At 41.9% G+C, this 21,112-nt stretch overlaps 1 protein-coding gene across 5 annotated transcripts in view; it reads right to left on the bottom strand.

Moving 5' to 3' along the window:
• Positions 1-21,112, bottom strand: part of Gng12 (G protein subunit gamma 12) — a 123,593-nt gene that overhangs the window by 90,645 nt on the left and 11,836 nt on the right. For 3 of the 5 annotated variants that reach the window (XM_039106904.2, XM_063285387.1, NM_053661.1), the window contains one exon: positions 7,760-7,817. The exons of the other annotated variants lie outside the window; for them this stretch is intronic. The gene's annotated coding sequence lies outside the window, so the exon portion shown is untranslated. Of the gene's footprint in view, positions 1-7,759; positions 7,818-21,112 lie in introns of those variants that run through there. 5 annotated transcript variants of the gene reach the window in all.

The following is a 21,112-nucleotide window of genomic DNA, read 5'->3' as shown; positions in this document are numbered from 1 at the left end:
ACTAGGCAGGAAGCAGCCTTGTCCTGGCAGAGAAACTGAAGGATTATGAGGCAGTATGAGATGAGCTTCAGAAGGACAAAGTGGATAGCATGAACAAGCCTTAGAGATATGGGAAGTATTATGGAGTGAACTGATTCTTGGCAGGACAAGACACAAGGAGTCATAGGCATCACTGTGGTCTACTGCCTTCCTGAGCACAGCCCAACTCGATTACAACTTATTCTTTTAGTATGAAATTCATCTTTAGGAGAGGCATTTCCATGTAAGTCATTGAACTCAAATTTCTTTAAATTTTCTCCTCATGTAATAATGAAAATAGGTTAAAGTACTGATCTAGGGAAGGTGATGTCAGGGAAGGTGGGAGAGCATCTGGAAGGAACTGGATGGAGCACGCCGCTAAAGCAGCAGCCTCTGTGTGCAAGTCCCCTGTGGCACTGCACTCACGCACGTCAGCCTGAGGGAAGTGCTTTATAGCCATCGTTTACTTTATCCTTACAACAACTTTATGAAGTCATAAGCAAGTTTCCAGAGAGAAAAACAAAAGGCACGAGTATGGCCAGAATTCTACAAGGCCAACTGACTGAACTTCTTGACTTTGGAGAGTTACATGTTACAGACCAGACTGAAACCATCTTGTCCTATTTTCAATCTCCCAGAAACCCATTCATAGTCTACCCATGTGTCAAAACCTCGTGATTATGAAAAGTTTTCTTAGCAGACCACTAGCCTCTACCTAATGATATCATCAGATAGTCCCTGAAACCTACAAGGTCCCTCACTTTGCTGTAAACACCCCTCACACACTTAGTTTATGTTCCTGATGCTATGTAACAAAGCCCTGACAAAAGCAGGTTAAGGGAGAAGGGGATTATCTCGGCCCATAGTTCAAGGCTGTAGTGTACCATGACAGGAGTGCAGGTGCAGGAGCATTGGAAGCGACCAGTCACATTGAATCCACAACCGCAAAACAGTGAGCCCACCACCCACCCCACCTGACATCCCTAGAAGCATGTAGCACAGCCCAACATGATGTGAAAAAATGACCTTGGACTACAAACCTAGGAAATTCCCATATGCAACAAATGCACCAGCCTCAAAACATACACTCTTTGGCTAAGATAGAGCAACACCAAATCTATGATTTTTTAGGAAAAAAAATGGGAAATAGAAATATGAGGAAGAAGAAATATCCAGAGGATGAGGGCCCTGACATTTAGTATTACAAATGCTGGTTTTGCATTTGGTAAGAATAGTATCTTAACTTTCCGAGTGTCTGGAAATATGGAAAACTATAACTAAAGACAACTTGGATTCTCTAGGATTCTCTCAATGGGAACCGTGTGGTATTCCTAAATTGGTATTTTTTGCATATCAACCTAGAAGTCTTAAGCAACAGAGTAAAATATGATGTACAGCTCTCTGTTTTAATTGGAGTTTAAACACATTAATTATAAGCAAAAATGGTAAAACTGCTAACTTACAAGAAATGAATAATGAGAGAAATTGAAGAAAGATGCAGAGGAATAGGCAATTAGCAAGAGAATGTAGAGACTTTCAAAATCAAACATAAACTCTAAAGACCCTAACTTTAGTTAGATGTCCATCTGTCCTGCTCTGCCTTTGCTTCCTCCAGCAGAACAACATCAGCTCCTCTCCCCTCCACTTCCTTCCTCCACCCTTCCTCTCTAGTAACCGAAGTAGAACAAAATTCATCATCAAAGGAACACATCACGGCCTCTCTTAAGGCAAAACCTGGAGAGGAGAGCTTGACACTGGGCTAACATTTTGGTTATGGAGTTTTCTGAGTCAGACCAGGACACTCTGGGGTTTGCTAAAGAATTGCAGGTCACCCTATAACTTACAATGCAGGCTTTTCTGAACTTTTTACGTCAATTAAGAAAATAAAAAGATTAGGGGACTGGCTTCTGCAGAAACATGCCTGCACAGCTTCTGTACTTTGCCCATATGAAATATACAAATATCTGATGTTCAGTGTTGAGATCTCTGGTTTTGTTAATGGGAAGAATATGCAGTAGCCAATCAACACTAATTCAATGATTATAATAGAGAACAGATTTGTTACAAATAATGTTATAAAATTAGAATACAAAGTTGTCAAGATAACAACAGTATTAGTCACAAAAAGGCTTATGCTTGTGTCAGAACATATTCTTGTGATATAATTATGTAATATAAAATAGGCTTCTGACAGATAAACCATGATAACATGTTTGGTTTTCAGCAGTAAAGGCGCTTAGAAAAACCCAACATTTCTAAAAACTCTGTCAACTGGAAATAAGCATCCTCTGATTGACATAGGATGGGTATAAAAATCCCACAACCAGCTGGGTGGAGTGAATGCCGTAATTCCAGCAGTTGGGGAACTCTAGTAGAAAGGCCACACACTTCAAGGCAACCCTAGGCTATGAGAGCGCCAAGACAAACTGGGCAAGGACTGTGAAACTCTATCTAAAAAGACAAAAACAAACTACCTGCCCACTAAAATTCTCCAAAAATAAAAACAAGAATACCTAAAAACTGCAGTTAACAGGATGTTTAATGGTAGTGAACACAATGTTTTAAACACAAAGTGTTCCTAAAATCATAAAAGGTCAGCGAATCCTTTCCCCGTGGCTTTTCTTATGAAAGATCTCAGTTTTGGTTTGGGGGGGGAGGGTTAGAGTGTGTGTGTGTGTGTGTGTGTGTGTGTGTGTGTGTGTGTGTGTGTGTGTAGTCCAGAAGGGGGTGTTAGATTGCCTGGAGCTAGAATTACAGGCAGTTGGTGCTGGGAACCAAGCTCAGGTTCTGTAAGAGAGCTCTTAACTCACTTGGGGGCTGTCTCTCTAGCGGATCCCCTCTTTTTCTTTCCTCTTTATTTTTCTTTCTTGTTTCTTCTCTTTCCTTTACATGTACTGTTTTTCCTTAATAGTCCCCTATTTTCACATCCTACATAGGTATGTGTATATATATTTATATATAAGCTTAAATCTAGATTGTGCATATGAGAACACGTGCAGAATCTGTCTTTCTGAATCTGGTTTCTTTCAGTTCTTCAGAGCAAAATCAAATTCTACCCTTTATATAAACCACATTTTCAAAATCCATTCATCTGATGGCAAAGTGCCACTGCTTTCAGCACTGTGTTTAAAGGGTTAACACAACCAGAAAGACAAACACAAAATAAAACAGGAACCTATGAGACGTAGAGATGCTTACCACCAAGGCTGACAGGCTAAGTTCTATCTCCAGAAACAAGATGGTGGAGAGAACGAACTGACACCCCAGAACTGTCTTCTGACCTTCAAATGTAAGCCTGTGTGTATGTGTACACATGTGCACATGCATGCATACACACACAAATGTAAAACATAAATGGGGAAAAAATAAAGCTTTGTTCACAGGTGTCATGATCATCTATATATCTGAAAAAAAAAAAACAAAACTTGTCTCCAGTCTAGTATGTGATCTAAGGAAGGTTGCTAGATACAAACCAACTTTATATATGTTGCATGCAACATATACATATACACACATATATACATATTTGCAATGATCATGTTGGATTTCAAATTAAAACTTGTATTAGCACCTCACAAAATGAAATGTTGAGCTATAAACATTATGTAAGAAAAACTACAAAATTCTGATGAAATGAACCAAACAACTGAATAAACAAACAGTCCATGTATATAGACAGAAAACAGTAGTGATCTTATGGCTGCAATTCTTCACAACTTGATCCTTATCATTCCCAAATCTATGGAATCACTTTATAAATTAATAAACTCACTCTGAGGTGTTCACAGAGAAGCAAAAGACCTGGAATAGTCGAATCACTATTAAAGAACCACTTTGGAGGACTGAGTCTGACTGCAAGACTCAGAATGCTATAGTAATCAAGTTAGCATGCTCCTGCCAAAAGTGTAGTTTGAACATGAAAGAGAGTCAGGAACAGATTCTCCTAAGTACTGAATGCTAATCTTTGACAAGAAAGTAAACAAAGGCTATGGCATGGAGAATCTTCCCAACAAAATCATTAAAAACCAAGCCAGAGAACCTTCACAAGAATTCAAGACTGATGACAAATGGTAAAACTAAAAACTAAAAACCGGAAGCTACCCTAGGAGAATGTGGGAATACTTGGGTATCATAATGGTTAATACCAATTGAGAACTTGACAGAATCTGAGATTGCCAGGGAGAAGGAGCTCTGGGCATATCTATGGGGAATTATCTTGGCTGTCCTGATTGAGTTCATTGAAGTAGGAAGACCTGCTCCCTGCAGATGGCACCACCTCCTGGGGTGGGATCTGGACTGTTTGTGTTCTCCACATACACTCACTGCTCTCTCTTCCAAATTCTGGAACTGATGTGATCAGCGGCTTAGAGTTCCTGCCATCGCAACCTCTTCACCACAGCAACAGGAAAATAAGTGACCACCGGATTGGGGGGTGGGATGGGTGCATCATGGCTTCTCAGAAATAACTGAAAAGTGATCCAGTCAAAGAGCACCGACAAGCTTCCTTCCCTTCATTAAAATGAAAAGGCAAAACAAAAATCTTCTGCCCTGCTAAAGACCATGCCATGGAAACGGAAAGAGAAACCACAGGCAGAATGAAAATATTTGCAAAAAAAGAAAAAAAAAAACTTCTGATAAAGACCTATTAATCAAAAAGAGGGGGAAAATCCTTAAAAATCAGCAGTAAGCTATAATCTTTAAAAAAAGTAAGCAGTAAGTAACTTGGTGGGTCCAATGCCCTGGATTTGGTCCTCAAGCACTTGAATACGTTCAACAATAAGAAAACAACCAGTCTGATATACTGCATACCTACTAGAATGGTCCAAATTTACAACACCACTAACAAATGCCAATGACGATCGATGCAGGGCCACGGGAGCTAATGACGGATGTGCAAAGTGTCCCACACACTTTGGAAACACTTTGTAACTTCTCACAAAAGTAAAAAAAGCCCTACCACTCAATTCAGTAAGTGTGTCCTCTGGCATTTACCCAAATGAACAGAGAACTTCTGTTTAGACAAAAATGTGCACATGGATGTCTGTAAAGTTTGTCTATAATTGCCAAACCTTCAGGAGGTGATAAATATTCAGTGCATATTACTAAAGAAAATAAACCATTTTGGAAGGTTATACATTATAGCAATCTCAACTAGTGAACATTCTGGAAAAGTTTAACTACTATGACAGTGAAAACACTAGTGGTTGTTGTGGTAGGAGCTGAGGGAGGATGAAACAGAGAACGGAGTGCTTCCAAAGCTATGTAACTGTCATGTAGAAAACTAGAGTAGTGAATAGAGGTTACAGATTTTTCAAAACCTATAGAAATGGAACACAAAGACTGAATGCTAATGTCTTTGTCACTGTGACACACATTACAACTTTTGATGGTGCCATTTAAAAAATTAAAAAAGCTCTCCAAACCCATAAACCATGATATCAAGTGGTATCTGGTGTAATAAAGTAATATTCCTGGTGTATCCAGGAGCATCCATAGCTATACCACTTCACACTGAGCAACAGTCCAAGGTTCCCACAGATGCTGTTTCAATTATAGTACCTTCTGCTTAGAGCAAACATTGCAAATGTACTAATGTAGCTACCTCCCTGATCCCAGCTTGCTGCTGCAGAGGAAGCCGTCTTGTCAAAACTGAATGGCACATTCCTGAAGCAAGTGGAGTCTACTGATTGATGCTGTGCCCTACCAGCTAAAGTTCCTGTCTTAGAATAAAAGTCTGAGAACTACTGTGGCCATATCGACATTGACACCAGAGTTTTACTTACTGAAGAAAACAAGGCACCAGACATTGAAATTGAGATTTAGCAAGGCTAAAGATCAGAAAGCCAAAGAAAGAAAAGGGGAAGAGGGAACCTTAATTGAGAAGATGCCCCCACCAGACCAGCCTGTCAGCAAGCCCTGTGGGGGCATTTTCTTGATTAATAATTAATATGGGAGGTTATAGCCCACTGTAGTTTTAGATGATATAAGAGAGCAGGCTGAACAAGTCATATGAGGAGCACATCAGTAAGTAGCATTCCTCCATGGCATCAGTAAGTAGCATTCCTCCATGGCATCAGTAAGTAGCATTCCTCCATGGCATCAGTAAGTAGCATTCCTCCATGGCCTCTGTATTTGTTCCTGTCTCTGGGTTCCTATCTTGAGTTCCTGCCCCAACTTCCCTAGTTGACAGGCTATAAAAGCTATAATCTGAAACAAACCCTTACTTCCTCAAGCTGCTTTTGTTTTGTCAGAGCACTAGAAACCCTAAGAAAGTCCTCAGAAGAAGAGCATCTGCTTTGGTTTCTTAGACAAAACAGCTCACTGGGGTGACAGGTTAGAGAATACCTACCTACTTCAGTGTTAGTCTGAACTTACTGTCTTCCCAGCTCATGTTTCACAAGAGCTAAGAGCTTTGAGTCTCTGGTCCCACAATGACAACCATCTGGAAACAATCGAGTACATCCCACTACACTGTCTTAAGAGGAAAGAAAACCTATCTAGTACCCAACCAAAATGCTTCCAGACACAACAGAATATTTCTGAAAAGAAAATAAAAGAGCTATAAAGGAAGCTCCTCCCATGACTTTTTTATTTTTTTTTAATTTATTTTTTATTTCTTATTTGTTAGTCTAGGGCCTCCAGTCTCTTGAGGATTAGGTGCATCTTCTCTGACTGAACCCAGACCGGGGAGTCCTCTGCTGTATATGTGTTGGAAGCCTCATCTTAGCTGGTGTATGCTGCCTGGTTGGGGATCCAGTGTCTGAGAGATCTCGGGTGTCCAGGTTAGTTGAGACTGCTGGTCCTCCTACAGGGTCGCCCTCCTCCTCAGCTTCCTCCAGCTTTTCCCTAATTCAACTACAGGTGTCAGCAGCTTCTGTCCACTGGTTGGGTGCATATATCTGCATCTGACTCTTTCAACTGCTTGTTGGGTCTCTCATGATTTTTTAAGTTCAAGTTTCTCCCAACATCTCTGGGAGGGACAGGGTAGGTATTAATCTCAGCTGACAAATGAGGAAACAGAGGCACAGACATGTCATTATGATAAGTAGAAAGCAGGACTAGTCAAAAAGCACCCAACATGGGGGCCTCGGAGAGCCTTAGTCCAGCCTCACTGGGAGTTACCCTTTAAAAGGGAGAGGGTTCAGCCTCTCACTAGACCACAGTGAGGAGCATGAGGCTAGAACTCATTATGTCTTGATAACAGACATATAATTACATACATTTAAAATTTAAATTGTGGGAAGGCAAGCAACACAGCCAAAGTCTTAGTAACACTGGGTACATTTTCAGTGCTCAAGAGCCATGTATGACTGGTGGCTCCCACACTAGGCAGAACAGACAGCTCACTGTTGCAGGGTGCCCTTCTATATAGATGCTGCAGTCTGCACCATGTAAGTCGAGGCTGTAGTTGCTGGCACCTGCAGCTAGACTGGGAGTCCTGGAGCTGCTTCCAAGCAAGTCTATGAACTTGGACAAAACTGAGCCTCTGTTCACTCTTCTTCGTAAAAAGGTCTTTCTGAAGTATCATCCTAGAATTCTGCTCACAACTCCAAATAGGAGACTGTTGAATCTACCTATCCTTCTGCCCATGTTGACCCTTTATCAAGTCAGACCAAGGGAAAAACATCGTTAAGTATTTAGTACTTCCTGGAGGATGAGTCACTAAATCCAAGTCGAACAGCATGCTCTAAGTATGTCAAGGTTAACACATGAATCAGTCATAAAAAGATTCTCTACTCACCAGAAAAGCCAGCTGCAAATAGAGAAGATGCTCACCCCAATGTCCTTCCCATATGAACCTACAGAAGGAAAAGTTTGCAATTTAGGAATGGAATTCTTGTTTTTCCAGCATGAGTCATTTCTTTCTGCTAGAGAACAGAAATGACATGGTTATAAGATATAAGTATGAATTAATGCCTAAGCATAGAAGGCCCTTTTCAACAGACACTGCAAGTCATTTCTTTCTAGCATAGAGCTCTGACTGCTTTCCTCCTATCTCCACCCATGAAAAACATCTTATGTAGAGGTTTTACCTACCACCTCTAGGAAGATTAACATGAGTATGGTGGTTTGTCTGAGAATGGTCCCCAGAGGCTCTTATGTTTGAATGCTTGCTCCCCAGTTAATGGAACTGTTGGGGAAGGATTAGGAGCATGGTCTTCATTAGAGAAGATGTATCATTTAGGGTGGCCTTTGAGGTTTAGAAGTCCCACATCTCAGGTGTTAACTTCAACTGATAAAAGGAAACCAAGGCATAGACAGGTCATTAGGATTACAAAACCCATGTAATTTCAGGAGCCAGGAGAGATAATTGAGGAAGGGAGGATGCTAAAGTTGCCTGCTCCCTTCTGCCTGCTGTCTGTAGATCAGGATGCAAAACCCTTGGCTACTGCTCCTGCAACATGCTGTCTCCTTCCCACACTGATGGTCATGGATCTACCCTCTGAAACTGAAAGAAAGCTCTCAATTAAGTACTTTCTTCTGTAAGTTACCTTGGTCATAATGTCTCCTCACAGCAATAAAACAGTAAGTAAGACAAAGAATGTGTCTTAAGAGGTAAAGAGTGGGCGGATCCCGGCCCTCAGCAGCTCTCTGCTCCCAGACCTGGTGAGAGAGAGACCCAACCGCCTGGTCAGGTGGGCACTCCTGAGGCTGCAGAGCGGAAGAGACCACCAACACTGCTCACCCCTGCCCACATCCCTGGCCCAAGAGGAAACTGTATAAGGCCTCTGGGCTCACGGGGGGGAGGGCCCAGGAGCGGCAGGACCCCTGCCTGAGACACCGCCGGAACCTGAAGGAAACAGACCGGATAAACAGTTCTCTGCACCCAAATCCCGTGGGAGGGAGAGCTAAACCTTCAGAGAGGCAGACAAGCCTGGGAAACCAGAAGAGACTGCTCTCTGTACATACATCTCGGACGCCAGAGGAAAACACCAAAGGCCATCTGGAACCCTGGTGCACTGAAGCTCCCGGAAGGGGCGGCACAGGTATTCCTGGTTGCTGCCGCCGCAGAGAGCCCGTGGGCAGCACCCCACGAGCGAACTTGAGCCTCGGGACCACAGGTAAGACCAACTTTTCTGCTGCAAGAAAGCTGCCGGGTGAACTCAAGACACAGGCCCACAGGAACAGCTGAAGACCTGTAGAGAGGAAAAACTACACGCCCGAAAGCAGAACACTCTGTTCCCAGAACTGACTGAAAGAGAGGAAAACAGGTCTACAGCACTCCTGACACACAGGCTTATAGGACAGTCTAGCCACTGTCAGAAATAGCAGAACAAAGTAACACTAGAGATAATCTGATGGCAAGAGGCAAGCGCAGGAACCCAAGCAACAGAAACCAAGACTACATGCCATCATCGGAGCCCAATTCTCCCACCAAAACAAACATGGAATATCCAAACACACCAGAAAAGCAAGATCTAGTTTCAAAATCATATTTGATCATGATGCTGGAGGACTTCAAGAAAGACATGAACACACTTAGGGAAACACAGGAAAACATTAATAAACCAGTAGAAGCCTACAGAGAGGAATCGCAAAAATCCCTGAAAGAATTCCAGGAAAACACAAACAGTTGAAGGAATTAAAAATGGAAATAGAAGCAATCAAGAAAGAACACATGGAAACAACCCTGGATATAGAAAACCAAAAGAAGAGACAAGGAGCTGTAGATACAAGCTTCACCAACAGAATACAAGAGATGGAAGAGAGAATCTCAGGAGCAGAAGATTCCATAGAAATCATTGACTCAACTGTCAAAGATAATGTAAAGCGGAAAAAGCTACTGGTCCAAAACATACAAGAAATCCAGGACTCAATGAGAAGATCAAACCTAAGGATAATAGGCATAGAAGAGAGTGAAGACTCCCAGCTCAAAGGACCAGTAAATATCTTCAACAAAATCATAGAAGAAAACTTCCCTAACCTAAAAAAAGAGATACCCATAGACATACAAGAAGCCTACAGAACTCCAAATAGATTGGACCAGAAAAGAAACACCTCCCGTCACATAATTGTCAAAACACCAAACGCACAAAATAAAGAAAGAATATTAAAAGCAGTAAGGGAAAAAGGTCAAGTAACATATAAAGGGAGACCTATCAGAATCACACCAGACTTCTCGCCAGAAACTATGAAGGCCAGAAGATCCTGGACAGATGTCATACAGACCCTAAGAGAACACAAATGCCAGCCCAGGTTACTGTATCCAGCAAAACTCTCAATTAACATTGATGGAGAAACCAAGATATTCCATGACAAAACCAAATTTACACAATATCTTTCTACAAATCCAGCACTACAAAGGATAATAAATGGTAAAGCCCAACATAAGAGGCAAGCTATACCCTAGAAGAAGCAAGAAACTAATCGTCTTGGCAACAAAACAAAGAGAATGAAAGCACACAAACATAACCTCAAATCCAAATATGAATATAACAGGAAGCAATAATCACTATTCCTTAATATCTCTCAATATCAATGGCCTCAACTCCCCAATAAAAGGACATAGATTAACAAACTGGATACGCAACGAGGACCCTGCATTCTGCTGCCTACAGGAAACACACCTCAGAGACAAAGACAGACACTACCTCAGAGTGAAAGGCTGGAAAACAACTTTCCAAGCAAATGGTCAGAAGAAGCAAGCTGGAGTAGCCATTCTAATATCAAATAAAATCAATTTTCAACTACAAGTCATCAAAAAAGATAAGGAAGGACACTTCATATTCATCAAAGGAAAAATCCACCAAGATGAACTCTCAATCCTAAATATCTATGCCCCAAATACAAGGGCACCTACATATGTAAAAGAAACCTTACTAAAGCTCAAAACACACATTGCACCTCACACAATAATAGTGGGAGATTTCAACACCCCACTCTCATCAATGGACAGATCATGGAAACAGAAATTAAACAGTGATGTCGACAGACTAAGAGAAGTCATGAGCCAAATGGACTTAACGGATATTTATAGAACATTCTATCCTAAAGCAAAAGGATATACCTTCTTCTCAGCTCCTCATGGTACTTTCTCCAAAATTGACCATATAGTTGGTCAAAAAACGGGCCTCAACAGGTACAGAAAGATAGAAATAATCCCATGCGTGCTATCGGACCACCATGGCCTAAAACTGGTCTTCAATAAAAATAAGGGAAGAATGCCCACATATACGTGGAAATTGAACAATGCTCTACTCAATGATAACCTGGTCAAGGAAGAAATAAAGAAAGAAATTAAAAACTTTTTAGAATTTAATGAAAATGAAGATACAACATACTCAAACTTATGGGACACAATGAAAGCTGTGCTAAGAGGAAAACTCATAGCGCTGAGTGCCTGCAGAAAGAAACAGGAAAGAGCATATGTCAGCAGCTTGACAGCACACCTAAAAGCTCTAGAACAAAAAGAAGCAAATACACCCAGGAGGAGCAGAAGGCAGGAAATAATCAAACTCAGAGCTGAAATGAACCAAGTAGAAACAAAAAGGACCATAGAAAGAATCAACAGAACCAAAAGTTGGTTCTTTGAGAAAATCAACAAGATAGATAAACCCTTAGCCAGACTAACGAGAGGACACACAGAGTGCGTCCAAATTAACAAAATCAGAAATGAAAAGGGAGACATAACTACAGATTCAGAGTAAATTCAAAAAATCATCAGATCTTACTATAAAAACCTATATTCAACAAAATTTGAAAATCTTCAGGAAATGGACAATTTCCTAGACAGATACCAGGTATCGAAGTTAAATCAGGAACAGATAAACCAGTTAAACAACCCCATAACTCCTAAGGAAATAGAAGCAGTCATTAAAGGTCTCCCAACCAAAAAGAGTCCAGGTCCAGACGGGTTTAGTGCAGAATTCTATCAAACCTTCATAGAAGACCTCATACCAATATTATCCAAACTATTCCACAAAATTGAAACAGATGGAGCCCTACCGAATTCCTTCTACGAAGCCACAATTACTCTTATACCTAAACCACACAAAGACACAACAAAGAAAGAGAACTTCAGACCAATTTCCCTTATGAATATCGACGCAAAAATACTCAATAAAATTATGGCAAACCGATTTCAAGAGCACATCAAAACAATCATCCACCATGATCAAGTAGGCTTCATCCCAGGCATGCAGGGATGGTTTAATATACGGAAAACCATCAACGTGATCCATTATATAAACAAACTGAAAGAACAGAACCACATGATCATTTCATTAGATGCTGAGAAAGCATTTGACAAAATTCAACACCCCTTCATGATAAAAGTCCTGGAAAGAATAGGAATTCAAGGCCCATACCTAAACATAGTAAAAGCCATATACAGCAAACCAGTTGCTAACATTAAACTAAATGGAGAGAAACTTGAAGCAATCCCACTAAAATCAGGGACTAGACAAGGCTGCCCACTCTCTCCCTACTTATTCAATATAGTTCTTGAAGTTCTAGCCAGAGCAATCAGACAACAAAAGGAGATCAAAGGGATACAGATCGGAAAAGAAGAGGTCAAAATATCACTATTTGCAGATGACATGATAGTATATTTAAGTGATCCCAAAAGTTCCACCAGAGAACTACTAAAGCTGATAAACAACTTCAGCAAAGTGGCTGGGTATAAAATTAACTCAAATAAATCAGTTGCCTTCCTCTATACAAAAGAGAAACAAGCCGAGAAAGAAATTAGGGAAACGACACCCTTCATAATAGACCCAAATAATATAAAGTACCTTGGTGTGACTTTAACCAAGCAAGTAAAAGATCTGTACAATAAGAACTTCAAGACACTGAGGAAAGAAATTGAAGAAGACCTCAGAAGATGGAAAGATCTCCCATGCTCATGGATTGGCAGGATTAATATAGTAAAAATGGCCATTTTACCAAAAGCAATCTACAGATTCAATGCAATCCCCATCAAAATACCAATCCAATTCTTCAAAGAGTTAGACAGAACAATTTGCAAATTCATCTGGAATAACAAAAAACCCAGGATAGCTAAAGCTATCCTCAACAATAAAAGGACTTCAGGGGGAATCACTATCCCTGAACTCAAGCAGTATTACAGAGCAATAGTGATAAAAACTGCATGGTATTGGTACAGAGACAGACAGATAGACCAATGGAATAGAATTGAAGACCCAGAAATGAACCCACACACCTATGGTCACTTGATTTTTGACAAAGGAGCCAAAACCATCCAATGGAAAAAAGATAGCATTTTCAGCAAATGGTGCTGGTTCAACTGGAGGGCAACATGTAGAAGAATGCAGATCGATCCATGCTTATCACCCTGTACAAAGCTTAAGTCCAAGTGGATCAAGGACCTCCACATCAAACCAGACACACTCAAACTAATAGAAGAAAAACTAGGGAAGCATCTGGAACACATGGGCACTGGAAAAAATTTCCTGAACAAAACACCAATGGCTTATGCTCTAAGATCAAGAATCGACAAATGGGATCTCATAAAACTGCAAAGCTTCTGTAAGGCAAAGGACACTGTGGTTAGGACAAAACGGCAACCAACAGATTGGGAAAAGATCTTTACCAATCCTACAACAGATAGAGGCCTTATATCCAAAATATACAAAGAACTCAAGAAGTTAGACCGCAGGGAAACAAATAACCCTATTAAAAAATGGGGTTCAGAGCTAAACAAAGAATTCACAGCTGAGGAATGCCGAATGGCTGAGAAACACCTAAAGAAATGTTCAACATCTTTAGTCATAAGGGAAATGCAAATCAAAACAACCCTGAGATTTCACCTCACACCAGTGCGATTGGCTAAGATCAAAAACTCAGGTGACAGAAGATGCTGGCGAGGTTGTGGAGAAAGAGGAACACTCCTCCATTGTTGGTGGGATTGCAGACTGGTAAAACCATTCTGGAAATCAGTCTGGAAGTTCCTCAGAAAATTGGACATTGAACTGCCTGAGGATCCAGCTATACCTCTCTTGGGCATATACCCAAAAGATGCCTCAACATATAAAAGAGACACGTGCTCCACTATGTTCATCGCAGCCTTATTTATAATAGCCAGAAAATGGAAAGAACCCAGATGCCCTTCAACAGAGGAATGGATACAGAAAATGTGGTACATCTACACAATGGAATATTACTCAGCTATCAAAAACAATGACTTTATGAAATTCGTAGGCAAATGGTTGGAACTGGAAAATATCATCCTGAGTGAGCTAACCCAATCACAGAAAGACATACATGGTATGCACTCATTGATAAGTGGCTATTAGCCCAAATGCTTGAATTACCCTAGATCTCTAGAACAAACGAAACTCAAGACGGATGATCAAAATGTGAATGCTTCACTCCTTCTTTAAATGAGGAAAAAGAATACCCTTGGCAGGGAAGGGAGAGGCAAAGATTAAAACAGAGACTGAAGGAACACCCATTCAGAGCCTGCCCCACATGTGGCCCATACATATACAGCCACCCAATTAGACAAGATGGATGAAGCAAAGAAGTGCAGACCGACAGGAGCCGGATGTAGATCGCTCCTGAGAGACACAGCCAGAATACAGCAAATACAGAGGCGAATGCCAGCAGCAAACCACTGAACTGAGAATAGGTCCCCTATTGAAGGAATCAGAGAAAGAACTGGAAGAGCTTGAAGGGGCTCGAGACCCCAAAAGTACAACAATGCCAAGCAACCAGAGCTTCCAGGGACTAAGCCACTACCTAAAGACTATACATGGACTGACCCTGGACTCTGACCCCATAGGTAGCAATGAATATCCTAGTAAGAGCACCAATGGAAGGGGAAGCCCTGGGTTCTGCTAAGACTGAACCCCCAGTGAACTAATCTATGGGGGGAGGGCGGCAATGGGGGGAGGGTTGGGAGGGAGACACCCATAAGGAAGGGGAGGGGGGAGGGGGATGTTTGCCCGGAAACCGGGAAAGGGAATAACACTCGAAATGTATATAAGAAATACTCAAGTTAATAAAAAAAAAAAAAAAAAAAAAAAAAAAAAGAGGTAAAGAGTGGCTTATACCACTGATCCCAAGACTTGGGAAGCTGACTTGGGAGGACTGCCATGATTTTGAGGTTAGCTGGCCAACACAGTGAGTTCTAAGCCAGCATGGGTTAAAGTGGTTTGGCGATCTCACTATACTCTACTGGGGAAATTCAAAAGCAATGTTCCATGCCAGTGAAAACAAAAACCTCAAATCACTGCGCTAAAGGGAATTGTTTATCCTGGGAGAATTCACAGAAGGCTGGACTGGCAATTTTAGCATCACCCCTCACCCTCCCACCCCGTTATTCTCTCCTGGCTCCAGCAATTATATTAATTAGGCTTTAGTTAATTAAAATGGCAATAGGAAGTGCCAAATGCAGTCATAAACATGTTGGTAATTACCTCACACCTCACAGTAAGTCATTTCTGTTTTGCAGCAGAGGACACTTAGACATGGACAGGTTGAGTAACTTCTTCAAGGTCACACAAGCGGAAAGTGGCAGGGATGAGGTTTATATCCTATGTATCAGGATTCTGCAGTGCCAAACTGCGAAGCCCTTTTTCACAGTGATTATAGATATTTTAAAAATCATTACAGAACATTTCAGGGACATGAAACAAAGAGAAAAAAAAAAAAAGAATTGTGCTTGCTTTGCAAACAGCTTCCAGGCTTGTCCCAACACCCTTCCAGACTGCCATCTTTGAATCTTTCCTGCTGAGTTCTAGAGAACACCAATCTTTTAATTTCTACCACTTTCCTAACATTTACTCTTAAATCCCCTTGGCATTATTGTCAGGTAAAATAACAACAACAATAACAACAAAGAAAAAACCCAAAACAAACAAAATCCAAAACAGAACAAACCTTTGACTTCACTGTAGCAATCAACTAAGGACACACTAACCTCAACAAAACTTCAACCACAGCTGGATTCTTAGCAAGGATCCCTTACAGGGAACAGAGACTGAGTGGGTCCTGGCAACTCCAGTCCATGAAGTTGTTTCTGCCGGGCTGCTAGGCTCTCAGGACGCTCGACCTGCCATCTCTTTCCCTGGACTTTACATTGTAGACGCTGAGTCTGCTGAGCCTCAGGCTTTAGAATGCTTAAAATACTTTTGTGTCTTATCAACTTCTGAGGACAATCTTGTGATAAGTAGAAGACAGAGTCTTTCAACGGTACAAAAAAAGAAAAGCAACCAACAATCACCATCAACAATAACAAACACCATCACAGAAAGCCCGAGCTAGGCTGCTGGCCATGAACTGAGTGTGTATCCTCGGACAAGCCAGGGCTGTAGTTTTCTCTTTGTAACGTTATTTACACTTTCTTCAGAAGGTTGCAATACCTGGTCAAGTGTAGGCACATGGATGGGTATAGGGTCTCATTCTTAGAATCCTTGGATTGGAAAGGCCAAGTCAAGAAAATCAAGAGTTTAATACCAGCCTGGACTACAAAATCGGTTAGTTCCAGGCTAGCCTGGGCTACAGAGACAGAGTCGCCAAAACCAAAACAAAACAACAACAACAAAACAAAACAACCCCCCCAAACCTCCCAAAGCAAAAACAAAGGAATAAAAACAAAGAAGGAAGAGAGGGAGATTGGGAGGACAGATAAAATAAATAACACAGCTTCTAATAATGAAACGTCATAAAAATTTGAAAAACAAGTTGTATCCTTGAGATTTCATTTTTAATATTTAACAGGTTTGTGAGCATAAATTTCTTAAGGGATACCTATTTTCAGGTTCTTTTGGAACATTCTTGCTCTCCAGAGAGAGATAGAAACACATATGGATCAGAAATTCAAGACAAGCAAACCATTGTTTCAAAAAAAGAAAGAAAGAGGAAGAAAGAAAGAGAGAAAGAAAGAAAGAAAGAAAAAAGAAAAAAGAAATAAAGAAGAAAGAGAAAAGAAACGAAACCTGTTTGGCCTTGAGCCTAGAATTGCAGATTTCATGTGAACTTGAAAAGGCCACATGCCTTTCCTAAAAAATCACAGATAAATTAAATATGCTGGACATGAAATTCATGTTAAGTATGAAAACAATTTCTCATAAAAACTGGAGGTCCACATGGCCTTCAAAGAACAATTTGCGCCTAGGCTCCATGTTATAGCAAGGTGGTCCAGAGTTAATCCTCAATGTCCCAGAATCTTAATACCCTGTCTTCTCTGGAAAAACACTTCCCGACATGCCTCACAGCCTCAGTGGATGGCACTCTGAACCTGTGGGCCTCACTTGTGCAGAACTGTGGTATGTATTACTGTGTGGAAAAGGGAACAGAGACAGTGTTCCTCTGAGGGCATTCTGTTTTGTTTTTATACGACAGGATGCAATAACAATTTAAATGTGGAAGCTTCTGGTTTGACCCTGTCCCCTTTAATGGGTGGATTACACAAGGCCAACAAATTTCAAGGAAGGGGTTTGCACGGATCTGAGCTCAAAGGCTTCTCTTAGACCTCATGTGTAGATGAGAAAACCAAATGGAATTCCTGACTCTTGAGCAGTCGGGGACTGATTCTGCCCTGTCATAGACTCCATCTGGCTACCCTACAAGGTTCTTACACTGAACCTTGCTTGAGCTCCACAGGGGCACTGCCTTTGGAACACACCCAGAAGGGCTGACTCCACAGGTCTGGGTGTGGTTGGGTGTCCTGATTTTTCAGTCACTCCCAGTTGATGCCGCCACACTGACAAGCGTGTGGCCCACACCCTGGGAACTTCTGCTTCAGGAAAGCTGTTGGATCCTACTCCCTCTGAGCACTGTTTCCCCTCTAACAAAACAGCATACTTCAAGGAACAAAATGTCAAAAACTCTTCAACTTTTTCGAGTGAGGAGGGTTAAGGTCAGAGCCTTCCTGTGTGTTCAGCGCTCCCCTCCGCCTGCCTACACAATAAAGATTACAACACAGCCGAGTGAGTAAGAACAGCACACGCTTCCCAGCAGAAGGGAAAAGGGAATGCTCCGAGGGTAGAAGGCTTGTGTACCAAGGAGCAGTCTGCGGCAGACTCCACTGCCCTTTGGACTTCTCGACAAGGCTTGCCACCCCCTGAGCACCACCTAGCTCCTCCTCCTTGACCCTAGTTAGTTACAATTAATTTACTCTCAGGGACCTGCCTCTTCCCTCTTCCCCCACTCTTCTTAGGCAGCTATAGCTGGTTCTCCTCCCAGCCTCTCTCTCCCTCAGTTTCCAGGTGGACCTCCACACTCATAAACACCTTCAGGGCAGTGGGAGGGAGCTGGTAGGGAGGCTGTTCTCCAAGGCTCTCCCTTAGCCCAGGCTCTTGCTCACTCAACCATCCCAGGCCCAGTAAAGCCAGGTGACAGAGGGGCTGAGCATGAGGCCAGCACCTGCAAAGCTCCCAGTTCTTGGGGTTGAGTTTGAAAGAAAAGGAAAACAAGGGGCACGGGGTTCTAATCCTATCTTTGCCATTTCTCTTGCCAGCTTATATGACTCTGGGCAAATATCAAAAGCTATCTAGAAGTGCCTCAGCTTCCCTGTTTGTAAGGTAGAAATTAATGTTTTGACCTGATTCTTCCTGAAGTTTCTGAAAACTATCAAAATATCAGTTATTTAATTCAATACATCTCAGACACAGACTTGTATATACTAACATGTCTATCACTATGAATGAAAAAATGTCACTGATTAAAGAGACACAACATATCCAGAAGACAAAACATACAGGCAAAACTACCCAGTCCAACATAATCATTAGTATAATGGTTGGCTAGCTTGTCACAGTAAACAGACAAGAAAAAATATTAATGTGCCCAGATTAAAGACAGTATAGTCACAATGAATCATTTATTAACTCTGAAGTCAGGAACTTTTCTTCTCTCTCTCTCTCATGCATGCATACACACACACACACACACACACACACACACACACACACACACACTCACACACATGCCTCAGGACAATCTTGAGAGAGGCAGATGCTACTAGCCTTGGGTCACAAATGAAAGGTCTCAGACTTTGGGAGGAAGTCACACATAGCTGGAGTATTACAGTTAGGCTTCAGCCACTGGCTTGACATAAGACATGCACTGTTGCCATCTTCTATCACACTGCCTCTGTCTTACCCGTGAAGTCAATCCTGACTCCTCCAAGCCCTTCTCAGACAGGCTCAGCCTCCCCTACACTGTCTTTACACTCCTTGCTTCATGGACCTTAGGATAGGGAGGACTAAATACATCACTGCTGTCTCATACACATCTTCTTAACAGGTCAACGACACACAAAATTAGGCTGGGTCAAAGAGATAGACAGAAGCTCACTGGTTAGTTTAAGAAAAATGTTCTTGCTCTTGCTCTCTTGCCTTCTTGCTCCTGCTCTGTCCTCTTGGTCCTTCCCCTTCTCCCCCCATTCCCCTCCCCCTCCCTCTCCATGTGCTCATAGCTGGCTTCTACTCCTCCCCTTTCTCTGCCTCTACTATCTCTCAGTTCCCCTCCCCATGCCATGAATAAACTCTATTCTATACTAAAAAAGAAAAAAAAGAAAGAAAGAAAGAAAGAAAGAAAGAAAGAAAGAAAGAAAGAAAGAAAGAAAGAAAAAAGTGAAAAGAAAAACTTTCTCGTAATGGACTGTCCTCCTTGTGCCTTCAAACTTTATGATAGGTGCTTAGTATCTGTGAGCACTAGACTTCAGCAGACAGAGTGTAGGAACCGACCTGTTCATTTCTACCTCACTCAGGAAGAACATTTTTGTAAAATGCAATAAAAATGAATTCCTATAAACAGGACCATAAGCAAACTCACTGATAGTGAAGCTGCTACAGGGACTGCTAATTGTATCAATTTCTGTACTTATCTTGTTGCCTGCTGGAAGCCTGGGGAGAGGCTGACCTGAAAGCAGCAGGCTAGACCAGCTGGGCCTGCCACACAGAGGCAGCTAGCTAATACTTTTCAGGGAGGGTGCGCATACCAAGCTTTGCTGTGTGAATCTCACTGGTAACTCCTTTTAAATCTACAGGTTACCTGTGGGGTAGGTGCACTGTCACCTCCATTTTACAGGCAGTGAAACTGAGACAAAGTGCTAAATGTGATTTCAAGTCTTCAGGGCTGGGAGAGCCATAGCTGGACTCAACCTGGACAGGACTGGGGTGACTTCAGGAACCCACTGTCTGTCATCTGGGAAGGAACCATTCAGATCTTCACTGCAGAGAAGTCCCCTGATGACAGTAGAGTGCAAAAGTCAGGGGCAGAGAGAAGCTGGTTGTTAGCAAGTGGCCAGGGACAGGATTGCTTGGGAGAGAAGGAAGTGTGAGGGAGAAAGGAGATCAGATAACTCAGGCAGGAGTTCAGAGTCTAACATCTTGCAGGGAGGGGAAGGTCCTGAAAAGACCTGAAAGAGGCAAAAAGAAAACCAGATTCAAAGGGATGATGAACTCAGCTTTCAAATATGTTTACCTGAAGGTAATTCTCGTGACAGAATATGTGCCGGATCCCTGAGCATTTTAAGCTCAAATAACATCTCTTTTTATCTGGTTCTGCCACACTACTCTCCTACTCATCCCCCTATGCTTTGCTACACTTACAGTGGTTTAAAAGCAAGAATTAAAAATAGTTTCAAAACTTTCACACCTTTGAAGTCATACAAAGCCCATGTCTGGGGGACAGGCTCCCAGGTCACTATAGCTTATCTGTGAACAGAGGTTTCTTTATGAAATCTCATTGGTATTTTCATTAAACCTGGTAGCTTAGTCACTATTACTGCTGTGAAGAGACCTCATGACCAAGGCAACTTATAGAAAGAAAAACATTTAATTGGGGGCTTGCTTAGAGTGTCAGTGTTAGTCCATGATCATCATGGTGGGAAGCAGACCACACAGTACCAGAGCAGCAGCCAAGAAAGTTACATCCCGATCCACAGACAGCAGGCAGAGAGAAAGACACTGGGCCTGGCATGGGCTTTGGAAACCTCAGAGCCCATCCCCAGTGACACACAGTTTCCAACAATGGCACACCTCCTAATCCATCCCAAATAGTTCCACTAACTGGGGACCAAGCATTCAAACATATAAGCCTATGGGAGACATTTTCATTCACAATACCACATGGTTCGTGTGTGTGTGTGTGTGTGTGTGTGTGTGTGTGTGTGTGTACACGC

This window comes from Rattus norvegicus, chromosome 4 (genome assembly GCF_036323735.1).
Source record: "Rattus norvegicus strain BN/NHsdMcwi chromosome 4, GRCr8, whole genome shotgun sequence".
In the NCBI taxonomy this organism is placed as follows: domain Eukaryota; kingdom Metazoa; phylum Chordata; class Mammalia; order Rodentia; family Muridae; genus Rattus; species Rattus norvegicus.
The sequence above is the reverse complement of the archived record's forward strand: the minus strand, read 5'-3'. Positions and strand labels throughout refer to the sequence as shown.